The sequence below is a fragment of the Monodelphis domestica genome, chromosome 4 (assembly GCF_027887165.1).
Source record: "Monodelphis domestica isolate mMonDom1 chromosome 4, mMonDom1.pri, whole genome shotgun sequence".
In the NCBI taxonomy this organism is placed as follows: domain Eukaryota; kingdom Metazoa; phylum Chordata; class Mammalia; order Didelphimorphia; family Didelphidae; genus Monodelphis; species Monodelphis domestica.
This window is the reverse complement of record NC_077230.1, coordinates 137444691-137451952: the sequence shown is the minus strand read 5'-3', so window position 1 is coordinate 137451952 and position 7262 is coordinate 137444691. Positions and strand designations below refer to the sequence as shown.

Here is a 7262-nt window from a genome sequence, read left to right as displayed (position 1 = left end):
GCTGATTTTTTGGTAAGACAATCACCTCAATGACAATTCCTAATATAGATTTGACTAACAGTTCTACTTATCAGGTATATATTCCAATGTATAATCCTCATATCAAAAGATTATATAAAAATGAAAGAAGCAATTATGATTTCAGTGGATCTCATCTTACAAAGTAGATGCCACATTTCTTATTACTACAAGGCAAATCAGATATATATGTGTGTGTGTGTGTGTGTGTGCATATATATTCATACATACATATGTACACATATACTACCCTGCATGCTGCTGAACTCAGATGACATTCAACTTGGTAAATTAGTATTTAAATGCTTATATTCTAATCCCAGGTCTATACATCAGCAAACATTTACAGAGCATCTACTATGTACCAGTCATCATGTAAGGCACTAGAGATACAAAATCAAAAATGAAAATAGTCCTTATCATAAATGATTATTCATTCTGACAACATATGCGTAATAAGTATTAACAGAATAAAATAAAATAAATATAAAGGAGGAGGGGCAGGAATAGGTAGGGTTAGGAGTGGGTAGGTAAAATCAGGAAAGGCTTCATGTAAATGTTGGGGTTTGAATGAGTCTTAAAGAAAATTAATGGGAAGTAAATTACAATGCCAAAGTTATAAACCTGGACAGAATGAAAGTGATAGTTTTTTAATGGAGTGGAACATTAGTAGATGAGAGATGTTGTGAATATAGAAATGACAGGATTTAGCAACTGATTTGTATAAAGATTAAAATTTATAATCAATAACTAAGTAATACATTTGAAAAGTTTTATTAGTAATAACTAAAAGTAAAAGGAAGTACCTAAACTCAGCCTGGTTGTGTAAAAAAAAGAGAGCATAGGAGGAGTCACAGCAAACTTAAATGTCATCACATAATCATGCAAACATGGATACGTAGGAGAGATTAAAGGGAAAGACCTGTCTCCCCCACCAAAGGATCATGGAAACACAACTAACTTATAAAATGCAACAATTTGTGAATAAAAGGGGGGGGGGAGAAAGAACAAAACCAATGATTACTAGGTTGACAAAAAGCCAATTTGGGGGCAGTCCCCTTGGCATAAGAGTATACATTCAAAACAAAGGCATTTCAATCCCCCATAGTTTATTTCACATCCCAAAGTTCACTCTGGATATTCTGGTTCGGCTTGTGGTCTCTGCAGGCATCTATCTTCATGGCATATTCTGGATTCTGGGAGTTGGCAAGCTTCTTCTCCTAAAATTGCTCAAATTCAAATCAAAATTCACAATAAAAATTAGGACCCTCTCAGGTGAATAATAACAAATGCAGGGATCACTCAGGAATGCATGGCTGAGTTATGAGGTATATGAATCAATTTGCAAAAGAAAATCAAAAACATCAAAAAATCCAAATAAAAAAGAAAAATAACTTATGGATGAAATACAAAATGTAAAAGTCTTAAGTCTAAAAAATCCAAGCAAAGGAAAAACAAACCTATAACAGGTCCTTAAATCAGAGCCCAATTAAAATGATTTGAGAAATTATGCACTTACCCAGTCAGTAGCTAGTACTACAGAAAGTTTGCCATACCATGAAAGACAGAAAAGGGACTAGATTTCAGCAGTAATTGGGAACAAGGATGACAGTGAAAAGGAGGTGCTTGATAGAATGTGGCATAGAGGAAGTTCAGCCTCTGATGACATATGTCAAAACAACTGCAACCTCAAACCCCAAACAAGTTCAAGTTCATTTGTCTTGGCTCAAAATTACATCAATCCCACTGGGATCAGTCTCTTTGACTATATGATCCATAGGCACTATGCAGGTGCTCTGTGCTTCTGTAGCACTGTACAGTGGCTTTTTTGTATTCCATCTCTTCTGGAATCAAACAAAATCATTAATCAAAGTCCCATAATTTTTTGAACAATCAATGGCATCATTTTTATAGTCTGGAGCTTTTTGGGCATGCATTGACATTAGAGCAAACGTATTTTAAATTTATATTACTGTAAAATTTTTTAAAAGTAAAGAAAAATCTCAATACTATTGACATGTGCTTCAAATACAAAAATGAGAGAAAAGATGAAACTCAGATGCTATATTGTGCATGCAAGGAAAAACAATAATAAAAAAAGTTTTAAAAATCAAAAATATATAGCTTAAAATCAGTGGCACACTGTGTGAGCCATGTGTGAGTATAATGATTTTCAGAATAAAACAGTAACACAGTAGATAATGCACATTCAAAGAAGTACCAAAGTCCCCAAAATTCACAATAGCCCAGTTAATTACAATAGCAAATAAACCCACTATCATATTTCATATAAGTTGATGTATGACATAAAAAATACTCTATGAACTGATGGATATTTGTCACAATTTTTACAGATGTAGCAAAACTTTCAAACTTGGCAAACATCTTTTTAAACAAAGTAAAACTAATTTGGGTTTAGAACATCACCAAGAAATCTAGATTGTTCTAGTGGAAGAAAATTAAACTGAAGAGTTTTTCAGGAGCTCTTTTTTCAGCTTCCTGCTTCATAGAAACACCTTGGTAGGAACATCTCTTTGGTCCTCTATCTTTAATACAACATTCTTTTTAATATAAATATAAATATAAAATATCATCCATTAAGAAACCATTAGTTATCCAAAATTATTTCTGAAGACCCCTTAAAATTACAATTAAATTCTTAGCTTATTAAATTCTCTAAAGATTGTATATAGCTTTTGATGAAGTCCATCCATCATAATCAAAGTGACAATACACAAAGACAACAAGTCATCTTCTATGGATATAGTGAAAATGGTTTGGGTAAGATGTTCATGAGCTTACAATGATATTTTTTTTCAGCAAAGGTAAAGTTACAAATTAAAGATCAGTATAGACAAAGCACAGCTTTAAATGATTCAGTATAACAGAAAGACACTGATTATATTAAAATAGATCAACAAAAAATAAATTTAAACCATAAGGCAATCAGTAAATACAATAATATAAACCAATGAGAAGGTGCAAGCAGGCAGTGCAGTCAAAATCCTTTTCACCAATCCCAATAGACTTGTTCACTATTATAGGAGGAGAATACACTCAAAATAGTTAGCAAGAAAATTTCAGATCTCTTTTAAAGTTTTCTTCCCCTCCCCCGGTATTTATTATCCCTTTAGGTTTCTTTTGTCAGAGCTCTGAATTTTCTCAAAGAAGTACAGGGAATCTCCACTCTACATGTTTGAGAACAGTTAAAACTTTTAGAACTTTGTCAAAATATTTCATGTTGGTTTGTAGGATAAGCAGCCTAGCTTGTGGCATATTCTTGAAGAGAATGAAATAGAGTGGGAAATCTCCAATGAAAATAAAAAGTCCCAGGAAAAGAATTAAGCAGATCCAGAGGTTTTTGTCAGAGGTTTTTTTTTTTTTTAAATGAATATTGTTTCCCAATTTGTTGCCTCCCTTCTAATTTTTAATTCATTAGTTTGTTTGTACAAAAACTTTTTTAATTTGATGTAATCAAAATTATTGATTTTACATTTTGTGATTTTTTCTAGCTCTTGCTTGGTTTTAAAGTCTTTCCTTTCCCAAAGATCTGACAAGTATACTACTCTATGTTCACCTAATCTGCTTATAGTTTCCTTCTTTATATTCAGTTCATTCACCCATTCTGAGTTTGTCTTGGGGTAGGGTGTGAGATGTTGATCCATATCTAATCTCCTCCATTCTGTCTTCCAATTTTCCCAGCAGTTTTTATCAAATAGGAGGTTTTGGTCCCCAAACTGGGATCTTTAGGCTTATCATAGACTGTTTTGCTGAGGTCATTTACCTCTACTCTATTCCATTGATCCTCCTTTCTGTCTCTTAGCCAGTACCAAATTGTTTTGATGACTACTGTTTTATAGTATAATTGGAGGTCTGGGACTGCAAGTCCTCTTTCCTTTGCATTTTTTTTTCATTATTTCCCTGGATGTCCTTGATCTTTTGTTCTTCAAAATGAACTTTGTTATGGTTTTTTCTAATTCAGTAAAAAAGTTTTTTGGTAGTCCAATGCTTATTGCACTAAATAAGTAAATTAGTTTGGGCAGGATTGCCATTTTTATTATGTTAGCTCGTCCTACACATGAGCAATTAATGTTTCTATAATTGTTTCGATCTAGTTTTAATTGTGTGGAGAGTGTTTTGTAGTTATATTCATATAATTCCTGTGTTTGTTTCAGCAGATAGATTCCTAAGTATTTTATATTGTCACGGATGATTTTAAATGGAATTTCTATTTCTAATTGTTACTGATGAGATATGTTGGAGATATATAGAAATGCTTATGACTTATGTGGGTTTATTTTGTATCCTGCGACTTTGCTAAAGTTGTTGATTATTTCGACTAGCTTTTTGGTTTATTCTCTAGGATTCTTTAGGTAGGCCATCATATCATACACAAAGAGTGAGAGCTTGGCCTCCTCATTGCCAATTTTAATACCTTCAATTTCTTTTTCATCCTTGTTTCACTCCTGATCTTATTGGGAGGGCTTCTAGTTTATTTCCATTGCAGATGATGTTTGCTAATGGTTTTAGATATATACTGTTTATTATTTTTAGGAAAGGCCCTTCTATTCCTATACTCCCTAGTGTTTTCAATAGGAATGGATGTTGTATTTTATCAAAGGCTTTTTCTGCATCTATTGAGATAATCATGTGATTTTTGTCCCTTTGCTTGTTAATAATGGTCAATTATGTGGATGGTTTTCCTAATATTGAACCATTCTTGCATTCCTGGTATGAATCCTACCTGGCGATAGTGAATAACCCTCATGATCACTTGCTGGAGTCTTTTTGCTAGTATCCTCTTTAAGATTTTTGCATCTATATTCATTAAGGAGATTGGTCTATAGTTTTCTTTCTCTGTTTTTGACCTGCCTGGCTTTGGGATCAGTACCATATTTTTTTCATAAAAAGAATTTGGTAGAACTCCTTCTTTGCTTATTCTGTCAAATAGTTTGTATAATATCATGAGTAGTTGTTCTTTGAATGTTTGATAGAATTCATTTGTGAATCCATCTGGACCTGGGGATTTTTTCTTAGGGAATTCTTTGATAGCTTGTTCGATTTCTTTTTCTTATATGGGGTTATTTAGGTAATCTATTTCTTCCTCTGTTAGCTTAGGCAATTTATATTTTTGCAAGTAATCATCCATATCACCTAGTTTGCTATATTTGTTGCCAATAATTGGGCATAATAGTTTTTAATGATTGCCTTAATTTCCTCTTCATTAGAGGTTAAGGTTTCCCTTTTCATTAGACTGACCAGTACTTTTTCTATTTTATTTTTTTTTCAAAACCATCTTCTAGTCTTATTTCTTAAATCAAAGTTCTTTGGCTTTCAATTTTAATTTCTCCTTTGATTTTTAGGATCTCTAATTTAGTCTTCATTTGAGGGTTTTTAATTTGTTCACTTTCTAGTTTTTTTTCATTTGCATGCCCAATTCATTGACCTCTGCTCTCCCTAATTTGTTAATATATGAACTCAAGGATATAAATTTCCTCCTGAATACTGCTTTGGCTGCATCCCATAGGCTTTGAATGGATGTCTCATCATTGTCATTTTCTTCAATTAAAATATTATTTGTTTCAATGATTTGTTCTTTGACTAACTGGTTTTGGAGAATTGTATTGTTTAATTTCCAATTAAATTTTTATTTACCTCTCCAAGTACCCTTACTAATTATTATTTTCATTGCATGGTGATCTGAGAAGGTTGAATTTATTATTTCTGCTCTTTTGCACTTGTTTGCAATGATTTTATGCCTTAATACATGGTCAATCTTTGTGAATGTACCATGTGCTGCTGAAAAGAAGGTGTATTCCTTTTTGTCCCTATTCATTTTTCTCCACATATCTACTAACTCTAATTTTTCTAAGATTTCATTCACTTCTCTTACCTCTTTGTTATTTATTTTTTGGTTTGATTTATCTAGTTCAGATAGAGGAAGGTTCGAGTCTCTCACTAGTATAGTTTTTCTATCTATTTCATCCTTGAGCTCCACTTGTTTCTCCTTTAGAAATTTAGATGCTATGCCATTTAGTGCATATATGTTGAGTACTGATATTTCCTCATTGTCTATACAGCCTTTTATCAGGATGTAATTAACTTCTGTTATAATTAAAATTTAATTTCTGTGCCTAAATTATAATATTTTTAGAGGTTTATTAAAGATTAAGAAATAAAGAAAAGATAAAATAAGAAAGTATGTGCAACCTACATTTTGCCGGCTAGGTAGAGAGCAGTGTATCCCTAGAAGCAGAAGCTGAGAGACAGACTCAAAGTAGGCGGAGAGTCAGATTGAATACAATTTGTGACCTCACAATCAGGTGAGATTCAGGGAGATTAGAGAGAATTCTGGGAGCTAACAAGGACTTCTGGGGATTGAAGTCTGGGGTTCAAATCTCCATTTTTACACTTCCCTATCTCTTTTAACTAGATTTATTTTTTTACTTTGGCTTTGTCAGATATCATGATTGCAAATCCTAACTTCTTTTTATCAGTTGATGACCAATAGATTTGGCTCCATCCTCTTACTTTCACCCTATCTGTAGCTACCTTCCTCATGTGTGTTTCTTGCAGACAGCATATGGTAGGGTTTTGGATTTGAATCCACTCTGCTATTCACTTGCATTTTATGGGTGAGTTCATGCCATTCACATTCAGAGTTATGATTACCAGTTTTGTATTTCCAAGCATTTTGATTTCTACTCCTAGTCCTGCCTTTTCTTCTTTCACTATTTCCTTCTACACCAATGTTTATTTTTAATCAGTTCCCCTAGTCCCCTCCCTTATTTTACTTCCCTTTCTACCCCCCTCCCTTCTTAATCCCCCCTTATTTTCTTTGCAATCTTTTTAAAACTACCCCCACCCTTTCCCTTCTTTATACTTCCCTCTCCACCAGTCCATTTGTTACCTTTCTACTCCCCTATAGGGCACAAATCTATTCTCTGCCTCAATCGATTGGATTGTTCTTCCCTCTTTGGGTCAATTTCAATGCACCTAAGAGTTGAGTATTTCCTGTCTCCAAACTCTTTACCCTTCCCGTGTATTGATGTTGTACCCCCCCTCCTGCCATAAGCTCCTTTGTGACATATAAATTTACCCCTTTTTGTTTCTTTTTCCATTTCTTTTAGTATTAACCTCTTTTTTTAGCTCTAGTTGTACATATATGTATATATATGCATATATATATACACGCATATATGTATTTATGCATACATATATCTATATACCTATTTATGTCTTGT

The 7262-nt window shown here is 33.1% G+C and overlaps 1 long non-coding RNA gene across 1 annotated transcript; it reads right to left on the bottom strand.

The window, feature by feature from the left end:
* Positions 1–1110: 1110 nt before the first annotated feature.
* LOC130453691 (uncharacterized) lies at positions 1111–6831 on the bottom strand. The gene is made up of 2 exons (XR_008911183.1): positions 6233–6831; positions 1111–1247 (listed from the first exon to the last, which is right to left on the bottom strand). It is a non-coding gene; the product is annotated as an uncharacterized LOC130453691 (long non-coding RNA).
* Between the last annotated feature and the right edge of the window lie 431 nt (positions 6832–7262).